Source organism: Furipterus horrens, unplaced genomic scaffold (genome assembly GCF_987537825.1).
Source record: "Furipterus horrens unplaced genomic scaffold, mFurHor1.1.pri manual_scaffold_3, whole genome shotgun sequence".
Taxonomy (NCBI): Eukaryota; Metazoa; Chordata; class Mammalia; order Chiroptera; family Furipteridae; genus Furipterus; species Furipterus horrens.
In genome coordinates this window covers 26,747,904-26,768,842 of record NW_028327173.1, presented here as the reverse complement: position 1 = coordinate 26,768,842, position 20,939 = coordinate 26,747,904, and the positions used below count along the sequence as shown (strand labels likewise).

Sequence of the window (20,939 nt, the reverse complement as noted above, 5' to 3'; positions counted from 1 at the left end):
TAAATCTACGAACAGAGCCATAAATTGCCTATAGTGGTTCTCTCTAGAGGTCTAAAATTACCATGTCTAAAACTCAATGAGTTTTGTTAATACAACATTTAACTGAGCACTGACCACGTGCCAGGCACTGGGTATACAAGAATTAAAACTGATCCCTGCCTTATACAAAAACTTATTCTTGATATGGCCCTCAGTTCTACAGTTAAAAAAAAAAAATCAATTTTTTGCATACACAGAATTAGGCTTAATTTATTTATACTAACTACCGTATTTTTCGCTCCATAAGACACACTTCTTTTTCCCCAAAAGTGGGGGGAAAATGTGTGTCTTATGGAGTGAATACGACGTTACAGACCGTGGTGTGTATTACCTGACCTGTCAGCGGTGGCAACAGCTGTTAGAAGAGGAAGTGGTGGGGCCCACGCGAAACCCCTGGGGACGCTTAAATGTCCCACATTACTGCTGAATCGCAGGGCAACTGGTCAGTATGAAGATAGTGAAGAAACTGATATCAGTGATTGTGAGCAACTGAGCTTCATAAATTCTGACACTAGCGATGATGAGTTCTTGGGGTTCCCAGAAAACCAGAAGAGTATGTGAACCTTAAAGACTCTCTTCATTTGTTAATGACAGTGATGATGGTTCTTAATACTGCTGTTGACCGCTGTTCACTTTACATGGTTGAAATGTTATTATATTTTATTAAATATTTTAGCACACCATTTGGTTCAGAATATTTTTCTTGCTTTCCTCCTCTAAACCTAGGTGTGTCTTATGGTCAGGTGTGTCTTACAGTGTAAAAAATACAGTAACTTATAAAATGTTGATGTTATATTTTTATATTGAAGTTTATTTTTTTTTAATTAACGTAAGTCAAATGTTTACTTATTTATAGTGAGGAAATAGTCATATTGTCACCCAGGATACCTCATTTATCTAAGAAGTTATCTGGTGGGTACAAAATCTAAAACAAAGGAAAATGGAGCTACAATTAGACCTGATTGATAAATGATATGTCCAACACTAAGAATTTTTTCAGATAATGGTGAAAAGCTGGCTATGTTCTCTCTGGACAGTGCTGAAAAAGTATTGCCAAATTCTTGTTTGGGGACTCTCTAGGTTCTGCAGAGTAGCCCTCCTCTATTAACATATTTCTTCTAACAACTGGTTAGGCTTCTTGTGTTTACTGATATATCAAGTTAGGTTGAGACAAACAGGATAAAATCCCTTCCCCAATCCCCAACACCCAGGATACACATTCTGACAGGGCTAAAGAGTTCCTAAAACTCTTTAGTTTGGTGCTACTTCTTTGGCAAGTCTTATTTTCAAAGGGTAGCTTTATCTTGGGTTAATTGCATTATTATGTGAGTTCACTGCCCCCAAAATAATCTCTTCAAAGATTCCTAATGCCCTGCCTTTGCCTCTTCAGCCTAAAGAACTACATATAGGTGCAGAAGCACTGAAGGATTCCACTGGGTTTTCTGCAGCTTTAGGTTCCACACTAACAGTCCCTATGTCAGTTCTGATAATTAAGAAATGACTGACTGGTCTTACATTAAAACAAACAAACAAACAAACAAAAAAAGCCTTACAAGGAAATATATGATAAACCATTATACAGTAAAAGCACTCTTATGTTGTTAACCGGCAATTTTATACAGCTATTTTTTTCGTAAATGAATATGAAAGTGAAACAATCTAAATAAACGGCAATATATTTTATTTATACATAATGTACTGAAATCAAACTTTGTATATATCTTCTATATAACTTCTATATAACTAACACACTGGATTATCCAATCTTTGTATACCAGAATGATCAAGCCAGTTATGTTAGTATACCCATTCAATTAAGTATCTTGCTGCTTTACCAGTCTCTTTAGGAAAGTGGGTTCCTTCTGTATTTGCCCCATTAAACCAAATCCCAAATTTTAATAAGGAAAAAAACCTGAATAACAAGATCATAAAACTGACCCCACAGAACTTCCCAGGTAAATGAGTTAGAGAGAAGGAACACAGAATATATATATTTATCTGTTACATAGGTAAGAGTTCACAAAAATCTCTCTTAAGAAGTTTATTAAAATGTATGTTAGGAAGAAATTCTGTTTTAGGTCAGCAAATTAATGTCTGTATTGGTTAATCTGAAAACCAGAGAACTTCAAAAATTCACATTTAGTACTGGATTTTATGCTCCTTGAAGTGAGATATTACATCTTATCAATCATTATATGCCTAAAACTCCTACACCTCTAAAGGATTCTCAAGTTTCACTAAGTGTTTGCTAAATAAACTCATCATTTTATTCATTTGACAAATATTTATTGATAGCCTAACTCTACATACAGTGCTGGGTGCTGGGGAAAGGCATGGGAGCATATCCTCAGGGAGCTTTCAGAATGAGTCAACACAATACTGAAGGTTGAAATCACATATGCAAACTAACCCCTGCTAGCTAAAGTATGCAGAAAAGGGCAGAGTGCATTCAGATGAGGCGGGTCTTTCCACAGTCCACGTTGGTATTTAGAATGTTTCTGTCACCAATTTAATTATCTTCAGACCCAGACACTCCACTAAGACTACACCAAGTAACACCATTTCAAAGATTTAATTCTCCATGGGTATTTATGTTTACAGTCTGCCATATATTGAGTTATATTTTTAAGAAATTCCTGAATCTTTTTCATGTGTTAAGTCCAATTAAATAGTGACATCACCCTGGCTCATGTAGCTAAGTGGGTTGAGTGCCGGGCTTTGAACCAAAGGGTCGCTCGTTCAATTCCCAGTCAGGGTACATGCCTGGGTTGCAGGCCAGGTCCCCACTTGGGGGTGCACAAGAGAAACACTGATGTTTCTCTTTCTCTCTCCCTTCCCCTCTTTAAAAAAAAAAAAAAAAGTGAGAGCTCTTTAACAGACTCACTATGAGCATACTCTAGGCATCTGAATAGTCACTGGAACAATCTTCACTATCACAGTCTCTAAAAACATATGACTTGACTTTGGGTGGTAAATACACAATACAATACATAGACAATGAATTACAGAACTGTACACTTGAAACCTATGTAATTAACGAATGTCACCCCAATAAACTTAATACAATTTTAAAAATATGAAGTACAGCTATCCAAATATTTTAACAAGAAATTATTTCATCAAAATAATAAAAAAGAAAAATGGCAAGTATCTTATTTCACTTTAGAAATTTAAATTTTAGGTTCCAACAAAACTAAAAGATAAAGAGGAAATAAATAATAAATATTAATTCCTCAAGTTCATTGGCATTCTACAGAGAACAAATCAAAAGCTTCTTCTCTCTGTTTTAGAAAACTCACTTATTCCATAAATGCCTATTATTTGGCGTTACTGTGCTGGGTTCTGGGGATGGAGACTCTATTCTTACCCTTAAAAAGCTAAGTGTACTGACGGGTCGGATATGTAGTATATAAAAATTAACCCGATTAGGCAACATCTTTGACAATTTTAAACATTCTTACTGGGGTGCTCTCATTCATATCCCAAGCAGATTATCTCTCAAGTTATTGCTATATACCTCACTCAACTGCCCCCTTAGACATTCCATTTGAATGTCCTAGCCAAATCTCAAACTCAACATATCCAAAATAAACACCTTCCCCAGCAAATACACTCTTCTTTTCAGGAGGCTCAACTAAAAGACTATCTTTGAAACCACCACACCAACGTTTGTAAATTCAACCTCAGAAATACCTTTGTCTCCTGTCCTAAGCTTTACTCCTATAACCATTCATCTAGACCAAGAGTCCCCAACATCCCTCAACTGGACTGCTACAGTAATTACTTCTCTGGGCTAAATACCCTCTATTTCTGTACATGTGTTAAATGACAACATATTTTTACATTAAAAAATTAATGCATGGGAGAAAAAAGACCAGAAGGAACTCAACTAAAATGCTAATATTATTATTAACACTGGGGCAGTGGTAGGATTATGAACAATTTTTGGTGTCCATATTTTTCTGAACTTCTGAGATTTTCTTTAACAAGCAATATTACCTTTACAGTGAAGGAAAAAATATCTCTCCTCACTCCAATTCTATCTTCATTCCTCACTGCATAGTTTCAAAGAGGTTGGCAGTATCCCGACTATTCTCTGAGGCTATCAAGGAGGGAAATTTCTTTCAGGATGGTAATACTTCATACGGGGATGAATTTCAATTGAAAACCCAAATGTTTCAAGACTAAATTTCCCTATGGAATAATCATACCTAATGTTTCTGAGCACATGGTATGGGTTAGGCATTTTCCTAAGAGCTTTACATGCTACTAACATTTAAAACAACCCTATAAACTAGGTGATTTATCATCAGCACATTTTTAAAATGAGAAAAATAAAGACAGTGATATTGTTATTTGCCTAACAGCATCCAGTAGGATAAAGTGCTGAAGGAAGGCAGGATTTGAACTAGGGTCACCTACCTACATGCTTTTTTAGAATGCACAATTCTACAACTATTTTACGTGTGCTTTTAAATCGTTTTTTCCCCACTATCCATTAATTTGAATATTTTGCAGCAAGCAGTAGCATGGTCATCATTCTGGCATTCTTCATAAGTATTTACAACCTTTAATTTCCATTTAAAGAGACTACTTCAGGGGAAAATTTTCCTGCAATGGTGCAGATTAACACCCCACACTTTAGAATACTGATGGGTCACAAAGAAATTACAAAAAATATCTGGTATGTACTGTTAAAACTCCATGTCCTATGGCAATAGAAAATTATGTGACTCGAGGAGGATTTGCATTATTTCAAATTTTGCACAGAAAGCTAGAAACCTTGTTTTGATTTTAATTTCTCGATGTTTTATTAAATAAATTTGAGTAAAATATGATTACACCACAAGAGACAGACTTCCAGCAGGAAGCAGCACTTGAGCAAGGTTTCTGAACTATGGGTTGGTCACTTTTGAAAATGCACAAGTGAGGGGAATAGGACTCCAAGTAGACAATAACTTGAACAAAGTCAGAAAAAACTACTAGCACAGATGGTGACAGCACTTAAAATGTCAGTTGGTGAGAAAGCACCATAGGTTTCCATGAAGAGACTAAGCTGGGTGTGAGATGAAAGAGAATGAATGGGAAGAAAACAGCTGGCTGCTTACATTGAGAAAGGCTAGAGTAAATTAAAACCTTTAAGTCTTACATATATTTTTATTAGGCCCCAGTTCTCACTTTCTATATTAGATAATTGATTTTTTTTAAATCAACAAATATGACTGACTTATTTACCTATCTACCTATTCATCCATCCTGATTAAATTTCACTGGATTTGGTCCACCATTCCAGCTTAAGTTCTGTCATGGAATTTAACTATGCTTCTAGCTTCATTTCATTTTCAATTTTTAAAAACACCTTTTACTGTGTTGTCATAAAAGCAATATCATTTATTGTTCAAAAATATATACAGATGGAAAAGTAAAAGTTCAAATGTAAACAATCTGCACTACCAGCATGGAGAAACAGATCACTACTAACAAACAACAGGAAGTTTGCTAATCTTTTACACCTAAATAAAAGCATTCTGATGGAATCGTACTCTACACTGTTTTGTAAAATGTTCAACATCAGTATTTCTACAGCTGCACAGCCTTGTATGTGTACCACAATTTATTACCCAATTATCTATTTCTGGACATTGTGGCTTCTAACTTTGCATTATTATACAGAATGTGGAGAGGACCCCTCTACCTATTTTTTTCCATGTAACCATGATAATTTTCTTAGGATAATGTCCCGTAAATGAAGTTGCTGAGTCAAAGAATGCCTAATTTGTATGGCTTTACAAAGTGCCAAATTCTGTTCCAGAAAAATTTGTTCCAATTTATGTTTCTATTATTAGTGTAAGATAGTGACTTACTGAAGAGCTGTCACAATTATACACTATTACAGATGGATAGGGGAAATGTAATATTTTCTTTATTCAATTTAGAATCCTTTCATTACTGTTGTGATAGAATAAAATATTTCACCTTTCCGTTATGATGGAACCTCAAAATTTAATTACTACAGCATCTGCATGGATTTTCATCTGAGTTATCAGCAATATTAAGGAAGAAAGTTTAGATGAGAATAGCATCAACAATTAACTTTAATCTTCCAAAAAAATCAAAGAGGAGAGTATATTTCCTAACTCATTCTATGAGGCCAGCATTCCCTGCAACGAAAGCAAGACAAACACAACAGTAAACTACAGACCAATATCCCTTATGAACACTGATGCAAAAAAATCCACAAAATACTAGGAAACATAATGTCAAGGCATATTAAAATAAATTATACACCATGACCAGATGGAGGATTTATTTCTGGAATGCAAGAATGGCTCAGCACATGAAAATCATTGTAACACAGTCCTGTGTCACTTAATGACAGGGCTATGTCCTAAGAAATGCATCATTAGGAGTTCTGGCCAAGATGGAGGCATAGGTAGACACACAGCATCTCCCTTCACAACTAAGAAGGAATATAACTACCTCAAAACTAAAAAGAAAAAAGAAAAAAAAAAAAAAACCAACCAGAAGTACCAAAAAATTGAACTGCATGGAAGCCCAACAAATGAAGAAATAAAGAAGAAACACTCATCCAGAGAGGTAGGAGGGGCGGAGCCACGGCAGAGAGGACACAGTGTGGCAGCAGGGCAGTGGCTGTGGCCTATGGCAGAACGTGCAGTCATACATTTTAAAAAGTAGGGAGAGAAACCTGGGAAGCGATCCCAACCCCAGACCGGACCACACAGCTCACAGTTCCAGTGCGGGGGAAAAATAAAGCCTCAGTGCTTCTGACTGTGAAAACCAGTGAGGGTTGGGGCAGTGGAAGAAACTGCCGATCTCTCAGCAGAGTTCACTTGTTTAGAGGGCCCCCACAGTCCTAGAACATCCGCAAACCCACTCACTCTTGGAACAATCACCAAGCCACAGCTAGAGGGGTGCCAGTCTCATACAGAAAGCAGAAGTGCCTGGATAAGGGGTGAGTGCTGAGCAAGTGGCATTGTTCCCTTTCAGACCCCTCCCCTACATATAGCACCACAACATGGTGAAACAGGTCACCACATAATGAATACCTAAGGTTCTGCCCCTTACAACATAACAGGTGCAACAGCTCTACCTAAGACAAAGGCAAACACAGAAAAGCTATCAAGATGAGGAGACAGAGAAGTATGGCCCAAAAGAGGGAACGGATCAAGGTTACAATGGGAGAACTGAGCAACCAGGAGATAGCCAACCTAACAGATGAAGAGTTCAAAACACTGGTGATAAAGATGCTCACAGACTTGACAGACAAGATTAAGTACCGCAAATGCATAAGGGAAGAAGTGAAGGCTATGGTAAGTGAAAAAAAGGAAAACCCACATGAAACAAGTAGTGAAGAGAAGGAAACCTCTGGATTCAAATAAATGAATTGGAACATAAGGAACAAATAAACAGTCAACCAATACAGATGGAGGAAACAAGAATTGAAAAAAAATGAGAAGAGGTTTAGGAACCTCTGGGACAACTTTAAATATTCCAACATCTGAATCAGAGGGGTGCCAGAAGGAGAAGAGGAAGAGCAAGAATTGGAAAGCTTACGTGAAAAAATGATAAAGAAAAACCTCCCTAATTTGGCAAAGGAAATAGACATACAAGTCCAGGAAGCACAGAGTCCCAAACAAGTGAGACCCAAAAAGGACCACACCAAGACACATCATAATTAAAATGCCAAAGGTTCAAGATAAAGAGAGAATCTTAAAAGCAGCAAGTTACCTACAAAAGGGTGCCTATAAGACTATCAGCTGGTTTCTCAAAAGAAACTTGGCAGCAAGAAGGGCCTGGCAAGAAGTATTCAATGTAATGAAAAGCAAGGACACACAACCAAGATTACTATATCCAGCAAAGCTATCATTTAGAATGGAAGGGCAGATAAAAGTGCTTCCCAGACAAGGTAAAGCTAAAGGAGTTCATCGTCACCAAGCCATTATTATATGAAATATTAAAGGGACTTACTTAAGAAAATAAAGATCAAAACTATGAACATTAAAATAACAACAAACTGCCCTGGTTGGTATGGCTCAGTGGATTGAGTGCCAGCCTGTGACCAAAGGGTTGCTGGTTTAATTCCCGGTCAGGACACATTCTTAGGTTGCAGGCCAGGTCCCCATCTGGGGGCGCACAAGAGGCAACCACAGTTGGATGTTTCTCTCCCTCTCTTTCTCCCTCCCTTCCCCCCTCTCTCTAAAAATAAATAAATAAAATCTTTTTTAAAATTTAAAAAAATATAACAACAAACTCACAACTATCAGCAATGAATCTAAAAAATAAAAATAAAAACAAACTAAGCAAACAACCAGAATAGAAACAGAATCATATGTAGGTGGATCATTTGGAGGGTTATCAGCTGGGAGGGGGAAGGGAGAGAAATGGGGAAATGGTGCAGGGATTAAGAAGCATAATTGGTAGGTACAAAATAGACAGGGGGAAGTTAAGAATAGTATAAGAAAGGGTGAAGCCAAAGAACTTATATGCATGACCCATGGACATGAACTAAGGGGGATGGGACTGCTGGAGGGAAGGGGGTTACTGAGAGGAGTGGAGCAAAGGAAAAGAAATTGTAACAACTGTAATAGCATAACCAATAAAATATACTTAAAAAATGCATTGTTAGGTGATTTTGTCGTTATGCAAACATCAGAGAATATACTTACACAGCTTTGATGATATAGCCTACTGCTCCTAGGCTACAAACTGGTACAGCATTTTGGTTGCATTGAATACTGTAGGCAATTGTAACACAACGGTGTTTATGTTTCTAAATATATCTAAACATAGGAAAGGTATAGTAAAAATATGGTATGAAAGATTTTAAAATGGCACACCTTTTTCGGGTATTTATCATGAATGGAGCTTTCAGACTGAAAGTTGCTCTGGGTGAGTCAGTAAGTGAGTGATGAGTGAATGTGAAGGCCCAGAATATTATTGCTCACTACTGTAGACTTTATAAACACTGTACACTTAGGCTACACTAAATCTAACTTAAAATGCTTTTTTCCAATAAATTAACCTGAGCTTACTGTAACTTTTTTACTTTTTAAGTAACTTTTTAACTTTTGTAATAACGCTTAACTTAAAACACACACTGTAGAGCTGTACAAAAATATCTTCCCTCCCTTGCTCCAGGGTTGGCAGAGCCAGCTGAGATTTTATTTTGGGAAAAAACACTTGACTTGGCTTTTAGTTGGGGGTATGGGTAAGAGGCAGTCCCCCAGGCAGACAACTCCCCGACCCCAAGGGTGAGCTGAGGACTGGGGCTGAGCCTCAGGACAGGTCTCCTGTGCCCACTGCTCCTCTGTACAGCTGCACAGTTCCTTTCCCACAGGCATGGAGGACAGGAGAGACTGCAGTAGTTGTTCACCTGGCCAGGACATCAGGTGACTCAAGACATCAGCCCCACATTGTGGGTCTCAATTCTTCAGATCCACCATTTTGGAGGAGCTGGAGTTGGTGCTGGTGCGGCTGAAGGAGTCAGAACCCCTACCAGAGACCTAACTGGCCTGAAAGCCCAGGCCGTAGTTGAGGTCCCATAGGATGGGTTCAGCCCACCTGAGTCACTCTTCAAAAATATGACCATAGTGGTTTGCTTGGTTTCTTTCTTTTTCTTTATCATAGACTTGTATGTAAGCAGTGAATGCACCATGAATATTCCTCTCTATTAATGAAAACTTTTCAGTGTTGGGTTCAATTTTCTCAAACTTTTTAACAAGCTTGTTAAGGTCTGCAAAATCTTCTGCTAAACCCTTCACTGTGAATTTTCCTGGGGGGGGGGGGGTTCTTCTTTTTCTTCTCCTAATTTCCTTTTCTTCTCCTAGTTTCCTTTTCTTTTGCCTCTTCTTCAGAAATGTGTTCCAGTTCCAACAATTCCTCATTAGTCAATTCCTCAGAAACCACTTCTAGGATCTTCTCAATGTCATCCTTAACCACATCTGAGTTAAAGTTCTTTGCCCTTTCAACCACAACCTTGTTGATTTTTACAACCTTCTAATCCTTGGCAAATCCTTTGAAGTCATGAACAAATTTCAAGTGTCTTCTTCCAGATGCCATTTATATAATCCTTGATGACATTACCTCAAGCCCAAACAGGGTTCCTGATTAAGTCATTTATATTGTAATCCTTTCAGAATTGCATCAGAAGTCTTCTCAATGTTTTCCTTGATTGCGCAGTAGCCTAGGTAAAAGCTCTTCTCAGATAGTATTCTTAAAAGGTGCTACAGCCCTGGCTGGTGTTCAGTGGATTGAGCGCTGGCCTGTGAACCAAGGGTTGCTGGTTTGATTCCCAGTCAGGGCACATGCCTGGGTTGCAGGCCAGGTCCCCAGCTGGGGGTGCGTGAGAGGCAACCACACATTGATGTTTCTCTCTCTCTCTTTCTCCCTCCCTTCTCCTCTAAAAATAAATAAAACCTTTTCTTTTTTTTTTTTTTAACTATAAAACTTCTAGAAGAAAATGCAGGAGAAAATTTTTTAAAAAGGGGAATGGGGGCTGCTATAACTCCTTGACCCACTGGTTGGATCTAAGAGATGGTGAGTAGAGGGAGAAACACCACTCTGATACTAGGATGAAGACTATCAATAAAAGGAAGGTGAACAACAATAATCAAAATCTTGAAAGGTATGTAATTCTCCAAACTGCACTCTATCTCTGGCATAGCAATTCCGAAGGGCATCTTGGAAGAAGGTCATTCATGACTTATTGCTCGAGTAGTATACTGGCAATGTGTGCTTACTGATATGCTTAAAGGCCCTAGGGTTCTCACTGTGCCAGGTCACCAAGGGTTTCAAATTGTAGCCTATAAAAGTGCCCCTAAGCAAAATTTTTTATTGTGCCCTGGCTGGTGTGGCTCAGTGGATTGAGCACCAGACTGTGAACCAAAGGGTCACCAGTTCAATTCCCAGTCAGGGAACATGCCTGAGTTGCGGGCCAGATCCCCAGTCGGGGGCGCACGAGAGGCAACCCCACATTGGTGTTGCTCTCCCTCTCTTCCCCTCTCTCTAAAAATAAATAAATAAAATCTTTAAAACAACAACAACAACAAAAACCTTTTATACTGTCCTTAAAGTACTGAAACCTGGCATTGACTTGGTTTCCTTATGATTCAAAGTCCTTTCAGGCATCACTATCCAAAAAAGGAAGTTTTCATCTATATTGAATATTTGCTCTGGCAGGTAATTTTCCTCCATAATTGGCTTACTTAAGAGTTTCCAAAAATTCTTTAGCTGTCTTCACATCAGCACTTGCAGACTCACCTCACCTACATTACGTAACAAATAACAATTCTTGAATTGTTTAAACCACCCAGAGTTAACAGTAAATTCGACATTGTAGGCAGGTAGTCTTTTCTTTCAACATTGCACACAAACGTTGCTTTGGCCATGATGGTCATGGCACTGCGAGAAATGTGCTTCTGTGTTTGAGCTTCAATCCAGGTCATCAGAAGTTTCTCCATGTCTGACACAGGCCCTTCTCAAAATTTGTCTCATTGTCTTCAGTGAAGCAGATTCTTTACCAGCAGATCCATCTCTTCGTTCTTATTCAAATCACGTTGTAGCTATGGTGGTATCGGACATGCTTGACTAGTGAGCAATAGCCATCACCAATTTCCCCTTAACAGAACTTAATCACTTTTAATTTAGTTTCTAGGTCAATCACTCAACATGGCCTCTTACTGGCAACACTAGTAGTAGAATTTGTACACTTAGGTGCCATGATGAACAAAACAACACCAAATTAAATAAAGCACAAGAGAAAATGGTGAAATCAGGAGATATGATAAACACGAGATGTATGAGGCTGCAGCCAGTGTAACATGGCACACTGTTTTACAGCAAACATATTTTTACAAGTAGAAAGAGTACATTCTAAAGTAATAATAAAAAAGTATAGTAAATACATAAACCTGTAACATAGTGATTTACTAGCATTATCGTTATGCAATATACATAATTGTATGTGCTATACTTTTATGACTGGCTGCACAAGTTTGTTTACACCTGCATCACTACAAATATGTAAGCAATATATTGTGCTACGTTACTAGGCAACAGGAATTTTCCAGTTCCATTATCATCTTATGGGGCCACAGTTATATACGCAGTCCATGGTTGACAGAAATGTACACATTAACAGAATGAAGGGAAAAAAACCTCACATGATCACCGCAAATGACACGGAAGACATTTACAAATTCAACACCTTTTGTGATAAAAAAATACACTCAACAAATTAGGAATAAGAGAAAATACCTCAACATAATATAAACCACAGATGAAAACCCACAGCTAATATTATACTTAATAGTGAAAAACAAAGCTTTTCCTTTAAAATCAGAAAGAGGATGTTCACTTTCACCATTTCTATTCAACACAGTACTGGAAGTCCTAGCAAAAGCAATTAGTCAAGAAAAAGAAATAGAAGACATCCAAATTGGGCCCACGTTAGAAAGAAAGAAGTGAAAGTATCACTGCTTGCAGATAACATGATTTTATATGTAGAAAATGCTGAATATTCCAACAAAAAACTATTTGAATAAACAAATTTCAACAAAGTTTCAAGATACTAAATCAACACAAAAAATCAGTTGTGTTTTTATACCCTAACAATGAACAATCTGAAAAGGAATTTAACTATCCTATTTACAATAGTATCTAAAATATACTTTGGTATAAAGAAAGCAAAAGACTCAATGAAAACTACAAAACCTTGTTGAAAGAAATTTAAAGATGAGATAAATAAATGGAAAGACATGACATAGAAATGTTTACAGATTAGAAAACTTAATACTGTTGAGATGTTAGTATTACCCAAAGCAAGCTATAGATTCAATGCAATGTTTATCAAAATTCAAATGACCTCTTTTTGCAGAAGTAGAAAAATCCATCCCAAAAATGATATGGCATCTCAAGGGACCATAAATTGCCAAAATAATCTTGGAAAATAACAAAATTATAGATCTCATACTTTTTGATTTCAAATTTTACTATAAAGCTACAGTAATCAAAGTAGCGTACAGTATTTCCTCACTTATCACGGGCATTACATTCTAGACCCCACTGCGATAAATGGAAATCCATGAAGTAGGAACCTTACATTTATTTTGCTATTTATATATATTTTAAGGCTTTATAAACCCTTCCCACACACGTATAAACTGTTCCCAGTCCCTTATTAACCTTTCCCACTCTCTTATTAACCTCTTCCACACTTTTATAAACACTACTTACATTCTTAAACATATTATACACTCTTAAACCTACATATGTATAGTACTGCAAAATCCCATGATACAGCGAAAAATCCCCGACAAATAATTAAATAAATTTTTAAAAATCCCGCGATACAGTGAGGCCATGATAAGTGAACCACGATATAGAGAGGGACTATTGTAACTGACATAAAGACAGACATATAGACCAATGGAATAGAGAGCCCAGAAATAAACCCTCGCATATAAATTTAAGTGATTTTCCACAAAGGTCGAAGACGATTCAATGGGGAAAGGGCAGTCTTTTCAACAAATGGTGTTGGAAAAATTGTGAATTTTTCATATGCAAAAAAGTGAATTAGACCTTTACCTTACATCATATACAAAAATTAACTCAAGATAGATAAAAGAGCTAAAATCATGAAACTCCTAAAATAAAACATAGGAGTAAAGTTCTTTTTTTTAAATATGCTTTATTGATTATGCTGTTACAGTTGTCCCAATTTCTTTTCCCTTTATTCCCCTCCACCCAGTGACCCTCCTCCCTCCAGTTGCCCCCCCACTTAGTCCATGCCCATTGGTTGTGCATATAGTTCTTCTCAACATCTTCCTGTCTACTCCACTCCTTCTTATTATGCTTCTTAATTCCTGTACCATCTTCCTCCCTTTCCCCCCTCCCTGCTCCCTGTTGACCTCCTCCCATAATGTTCCCCATACCTATAGTTCTTTTCCCACTCTCGTTGCCTACTTAGTTTGCCTTTGTGTCGATTCCTTAGCTTCTATTGTTGGTTGTTGTGATACAGTTTTCATAGGAGGAAAGTTCTTAACACTAAGACCTGGTAATGATTTCTTGGATAAGATGCCAAAAGCATTTGCAAAAGTAAAAGCAGATAAACTGGACTGCATCAGAATTTTAAATTTTTGTACACAAAAAGACATTATCAATGTAGTCAAAAGACAACCGACAGAATAGGAAAGAAAAATACTTGCAAATCATATATCTGTGAAGGGGTTACTATATAGAATATAATATAAAGAAGCCTTAAAACTCAACAACAGCCCTGGCTGCTGTGGCTCAGTGGATCGAGCGTTGGCCTGAGAGCCAAGTGTCGCTGGTTTGATTCCCAGTCAGGGCACATGACTAGGTTGCACATCAGGTCCCCAGTTGCGGGCACAAGTGAGAGGCAACCACACAATGATGTTTCTCTCCCTCTCTTTCTCCTTTCCCCTCTCTCTAAAAATAAAATAAACAAATAATTTAAAAAACAAAAATAAAACTCAACAACAACAAAAACCTAATTAAAAACCAGCAAAGGATCTGAATAGCCCTTTCTCCAAAGAAGATATACAAATGGTCGATAAATGCATGAAAAGATGCTTGTATCACTAATTAGAAAATGCAAATCAAAACCATAATGAGCCCTGGCTAGTGTGGCCCAGTGGATTGAGCACCAGCCTGCAAACCAAAGGGTCACCAGTTCAATTCCCAGTCTGGGCACATGCCTGGGTTGTGGTCCAGGTCTCCAGCTGGGGGTGAGTGAGAGGCAACTACACACTGATGTGTCTATCTGTCTATTTCTCTCAAAATAGTTAAATAAAGAAAGATTTAATATAAAAAAAAACAGAAAATAAGTGTTGGTGAGGATGTAAAGAATTAGGAATCTCTGTGCAATGGTGTAGCCTCTGTGGAAAATGGAATGATAGTTCCTCCAAAAATTAAACAGAATTACCATGTTTCCACCTATGGATATTACACAGAAGAACTGAAAGCAGAGACTTGAAGAGATATTTGTAAACCCATGATCGTAGCAGCATTATTTACAACAGCCAAAAAGATGGAAGCAACCCAAAAATCCATCAATGAATGAATGGATAAACAAACTGTGGTAAATATGCACAATGGATTATGATTCAGTGTTAGAAAGAAAGAAAATTTAACACATGATACAGCATGGATGAATCCTAAAGCCAGTATGTTAAGTGAAAGCAAATCACAGAGACAAATACTGTATGTTTGTTTCCAATTACATGTAGTGCCATAGTCAAATTCATTGACAGAAAGTAGAATGGTAGTTGCCTGAGGCTGGGGAGAGGGAGGAATGGAGAATTAATGTTTAATGGGTTCAGAATTTCAGTGTGGGAAGATGAAAAAATTCTAGACATGAAAGGTGGTGAATGTTATATAATAAGAAAATATACTTAATGCCATTGAACTGTACACTTAAAAATGATTAGTATCGTAAAATTTATATTATGCATGTTTTATCACAATACAAAAAATACCAAAAAGAGTTCTCATGTCTCAAGATTTTAGATTAGCAATTTTCTTTTCTTTTCTTTTTCTTTTTTTTTTAATCCCCACCTGAGGACAAGCTTATTGATTTTAGAGAGAGGGGAAGGGAGGGAGAAAAACATCGATGCTAGAGAGAAACATTGACTGGTTGCCTCCCATTGGAACCCCAATCAGGGATTGAACCTTCAACCTAGCCATGTGCTCTGACCAGGAATCAAATCCGTGATCTACCAGTTTACAGGAAAACACTTCAACCAAATGAGCCACACTGGCCAGGGCGATTAGCAATTTTCAAGAGACAGAAGTGGGTGACTGTGTAACAGGAAGACTGGGAAGAGGAAGGGAAGTTCAAATATGCCTATTTCTGCTTTAGTGAGTAACTTAATAGTAAAAAGAATAGTCTAGAATACTTCTTAAGTCTGGAGATTTTAAAATCCAAGTATTATCACACTAAGAAAAGGTATTATAATTCTAGAAATTTTAAAAAGGAAATCCTTAGATCATATATTTTAGAAGGGCGCTCACATCAAATAACAATGATACACTAGTCCTGAATTTTGTTTGATGGTAAACAGATATGTCAAAGTTCAAAAGTTTATTGAAATTATAACCTATTCTGATCCTCAGCTAACATCCTAGACTAAGAGGGAGTTTCCCCTTTAAGGTTTTAAGCTGGAAAGACAATGGGCTAGATACCCTCTATAATTCTCCCCCAAATATAAAATTCTATGATTTTATGAAAACATGGCCAGCCATCTTTTTCCAAGGACTCAAATCCAATGTGTTACAAATTCAAATCACTTTTGATATATGCATATTTCAATAAAATACATCATTTAAATCCCAAACAATAAACCATGTTAAAAACAATAGTCAAATTAATAAAAAATATTTTATGCAGAATAATCTGTTGCTTGCAGCAGGCCAAATCCATTATACATGCTATAAACCCCAAAAGGGCACCCATATTGCTTCAACATAACACAAATTCACTATAAATTATACTTCCAGTCTACAAAGCCCATCATCATGTTTACTCTGTAAACATCTAGGAAACTTTTTCCTTCAATGGGCTGTACATTGACAGAAAAATGGAGGAAAGATGCTCTACATGAAATGCATCTTTAAAACAATATTTAGGATGCCCTGGCTGGTATGACTCAGTGGACGGAGCAACAGCCTAAGACCAAAAGGTTGCTGGTTCAATTCTCAGTCAGGGCACATGCTCAGTTGGGAGCATGAGACCGGCAACTGATTGATGTCTCTCTTTTTCTCCCTCCTTTCCCCTCTCTCTAAAGTAAGCAAATAAATACATAAATTATTTTTTAAAATATTCAGGATAGAAAGGAAATAAAGAAACTCAGACATATTGTGTACCTACCTGGTACCAAAAGCTATGCTAAGGGCAGTGTTACATTGTCCCATTTGATCCTTAATTGGAATAGCTTTCTATTACCCCAGATTTTATAGACAAGAATATTGATCCAAGGCAAGGTTTAAGGTCACAAGAGTGTTGGAATGAGCATTTAAAATGAAATCTCCTAACTTCAAATCTTTCTACTGCATATGTTCTCCATTTCATAAGACAATAAAACATGAGACTGACCAAATGTAATGTTTTATCCGCGTTTACTGTTAAACTTTGTGGGATAATTTGCTCTAGATTTAACATTTTCATTTACCAAGTCCTTTACACAATGAAATCAAGATTTCACTATGAAGGAAAAAGACAAGTAGGGACAGTGAACACAACAATTAATGTAACCAAATAACCTCAGTTCATATTAATAGAGCAGTTTCCACTGGGATGGGCATTTGCCCTAGAGGGGTAAATAATAATGGGGGGGGGGTCTAGTCAGGAATTTAAGGAAGGGAGGAGATAAAAGATCAATAAATACTGAGTGCCCATTAAGTGCCAGGGGCTATTCTAGACAATGGGTAAACAAAACAGTCAACAGTCTCACACACTTACATTCCAAGCAGGAAGACAAGCAGATATACCAGATGTAGTCAGCGACTTGAACAAGTATAAGGCAATGTTAAAGAGCTGGAAAAAGATAGGGAAGTGCCATTTTAGATAAGATGGTCAAGGAAGACCTGTAAGAAAGGTCAACAGTGTCTAGAACTGAATGAAAACAAAGCACACTTTAGTTTATCAATCATGAAGTGGTGCTTTCTATTTAGTTTTCTTGTTTTGTTTTGTTAATTGTTCAGAAGACCATGATCAACAGGTAGACAATATCACGAGGGGGTCACAGAATACAGCAAGAGACAGGGTGGTACCATAGTAAATGATAGCACTCAAAGTTCCCACTGCCTTGCAGGTCACTTTTGTAATATGTTTTGGTCATATGCACTGCAAAGCTAATTTTTGCTATTATAACTGTTACCGAGCAGAGGGGAGCTAGTTCACATGGCACCTTGGTGTAAGACCCAACAATCAGTGTTGAGAAAAAGTGGTCTTTATTTACAATATTCCAACCTTGGGGAGGCTGTGAGCACTTCAGCTCAGAGCCCTGTTTTCCCACAGGACCCAGCACTTCCCTTTCTCTCCAAAAGGCTATAAGCCAAAACCGTGCCCAATACAGTAGTTCCCCATCCCTTATCTGTCAGCTCTCTCCCTTCAGGATCTGGGGTATGTTGTCTTCGGCCTCCATATAATAGTCCAGGAAAGCACGTGCTGTGTTACACTGGATCATGGTGAAGCCCAGGAAAGGCACAAGTCCTAAGGAGTGTCCTCTCCGCATGTTCCGAGTTCCAAGAGTCCAGAGTCCAGGTCTGCAAGGTGGAGTCTTCGGTGGCTTTGGAGTCAGCTGGAGCGGGCAAGATCAAAGCAGCAGCATGCCTGCTTTCTTACTAGCCCAGGCTTCATGGCCGAATCATCCTACGAACTACACAGCCACTTGTTGCTGTTTCCTTCTCACTGCGGACCAGCTTCACTACAAACTACATAGCTACTACATCTTGGCTCTCTCTCTTACACACCAGACCTTATGGCGGGCTGGTTGGGTCCCTCTGCAGTCTTTCAAACTGCATGGCCTAACACACACATGGCTGCCACCTTTCATTTAAATCCTAACCACGGCCTGTGACCCAGTGGGTATGGTGACCAGTAGTGGCAACCTGCAGGAATCTCGCGCAGGCCCCCTGAGCTCTCCGCCACCATGCTATGGTCAAAGTTCTTCCCCCCTCACTGATGCCAGGCAGTGGTCACAACTTTGTACATAACTAAGAAACTAGCTACCAGCCATAGATTTGCAAAGTACCTTAAACTGTATTATTTCCTTCCTCCATCTCCAACATTATGGGCTGTGGGGACTTTGTGGACCCCGCTCTGTAACATAACTACCTGTCACCTAGTTTCTATTTACACATCTCCCAAGGGAAGGTGGCACAAGAAAAGCTAATGCATTAAAAGTCTATTTTTTAAAGATTTTATTTATTTATTTTTAGAGAGAGGGGAAGACGGAGAAAAACACTGATGTATGAGAGATGGTGATCAGTATCTCTTGTACGACCCCAACTGAGGACCTGGCCTGCAACCCAGGCATGTGCCCTGACCACAGGCCAGCGCTCAATCCACTGAGCCACACACCAGCCAGGGCTAAAAATCTTTTTAAATAAATGAAATAGGTAAACCTTAAGGCCATCAACCTGAAGGAATAAGGAGGACTAATCCTCCCCTATCTCAACATTTCCAAGCTGTTGCCCTATTAGGGCTAACTCTTCCTGAATACTATATAATGCCTCCCAGTAGCTCCCTCCATTAACACTACTCTTGATTCCACCTGAGCAAATATGTACATTATTATACAAATGTAGGCTAAGTTGCTGAGAAATGTCTCCAAGAAATGACCAAAATCTCCTATCCTCTTCCTTTAGTTTCTTATGGTAAAATTGCTTTTCCTAGATTTTACATTAGGTGTTCCTTTTGAAGTACTCATCTTGAGTCTTTCATGAAGTCCCTACAATATAATTCATTGAACAAATGATTTCTGTATGCCCAGCCTTTTACTAATTGCTTCGTCCCAAGTATACAAAAAAGAGTAATCAAGATCCACACTTTCACTGGCTTAGTAGTCAATACAAGAGACAAACACGGAAACAAATATTCAGGCACCACACTGATGTATGAGATGGTATGAGAACATACTAAGTGAAAGAACCACCTATTTCAGTCAGGTCTTAAAAGGATAAATTGGCAGATGGGAAAGGGAGGGCGCTGAAGTTAATCAGGCAAACTGAGACGTAAAGTGAAAGTGGACCCACCCTCCCCCCCCAAAAAAATGCTGGAAAGGTGGGAACTGGAGAGGGAAAGAGGTCTGGATTCTAAATGCCTTTGCACACCAGGCTGATGAGTCTGAATTTCATCTTGCCTTTGGGGCAAGAAACCATTTAAGAATTTTAGGGAATAAAATGACTAACAAGATTATATTTAAAACTTAGAACACCAAAATGGTTTGTGGATAAGGCCAGTCAGAAGGCAAGGAGATTCGAGAGGCTATCTCTCTCTCTCTCTCTCTCCCCCCCACCCTTTGCCCTGCAGAGAATGAAAGATAGAAGAGCATAATAAAAGGGAAAGACATAAGAGTGCTTGATGACCTGAGACCTTGTTGAATTCTATCCTTTTAGAGATTATAGACAATTGGTAAATACTTACTGAAAGCCTAATACAATTTGGCTCTTGAAGAATCAAGTGAAAATTAAGATCATCTTTCCCAAACTAATGTAATTGGAAATTCACAGGCAAAATTTTAATCACACAAGCAACTGAGATCACGCTTTGGTCCATGAACTCCAAATATCCTTGTAGGGTTGGGGTGATGGGACTGGCTAAGTAAGAGCCAAAAAGGAAACTGTAGGCAAGGTTTTGAGGGCTTTTTATTCCAAGGCTAAGAAATATGGGAAACTCAGACAATTCTGAAAGCATTGTTTTTTACAAAGATTTTCTTACTTAGTCCACATAACAATGTATTTTCATACAGAACAAGAAGTATTATTATTCCATTTGCAAATGAGAAAATTAAAGCTTTTAAAAAATAACATGCCTTCCCTGGCTGGTGTGGCTCAGTGGATTGAGCACCAATCTGTCAACTAAAGGGTTGCTGGTTCGATTCCTGATTGGGGCACATGCCTGGGTTGTGGGCCTGATCCCTAGGTCCACCATTGGGGGCATGTGAGAGGCAACCAAGCAAAGTATCTCTCCCTCCCTTCCCCTCTCTCTGAAAATAAAGATAGATAGATAGATAGATAGATAGATATTTAAAATAACATACCCAATGTCACACAACTAGTTTAAATGGTGAAGCTTCTGACTTAAGACCTTTTGTAGTCAATCTCTATCCTAGAAAAACTAAAATTCATATATGCAG

General features: G+C 38.0%; 1 protein-coding gene across 1 annotated transcript in view; it reads right to left on the bottom strand.

Annotated features, from left to right (window-relative positions):
* The window catches only part of RLF (RLF zinc finger), a 74,520-nt gene that overhangs the window by 49,576 nt on the left and 4,005 nt on the right, over positions 1 to 20,939 (bottom strand). The gene's annotated exons all lie outside the window — the stretch shown is intronic.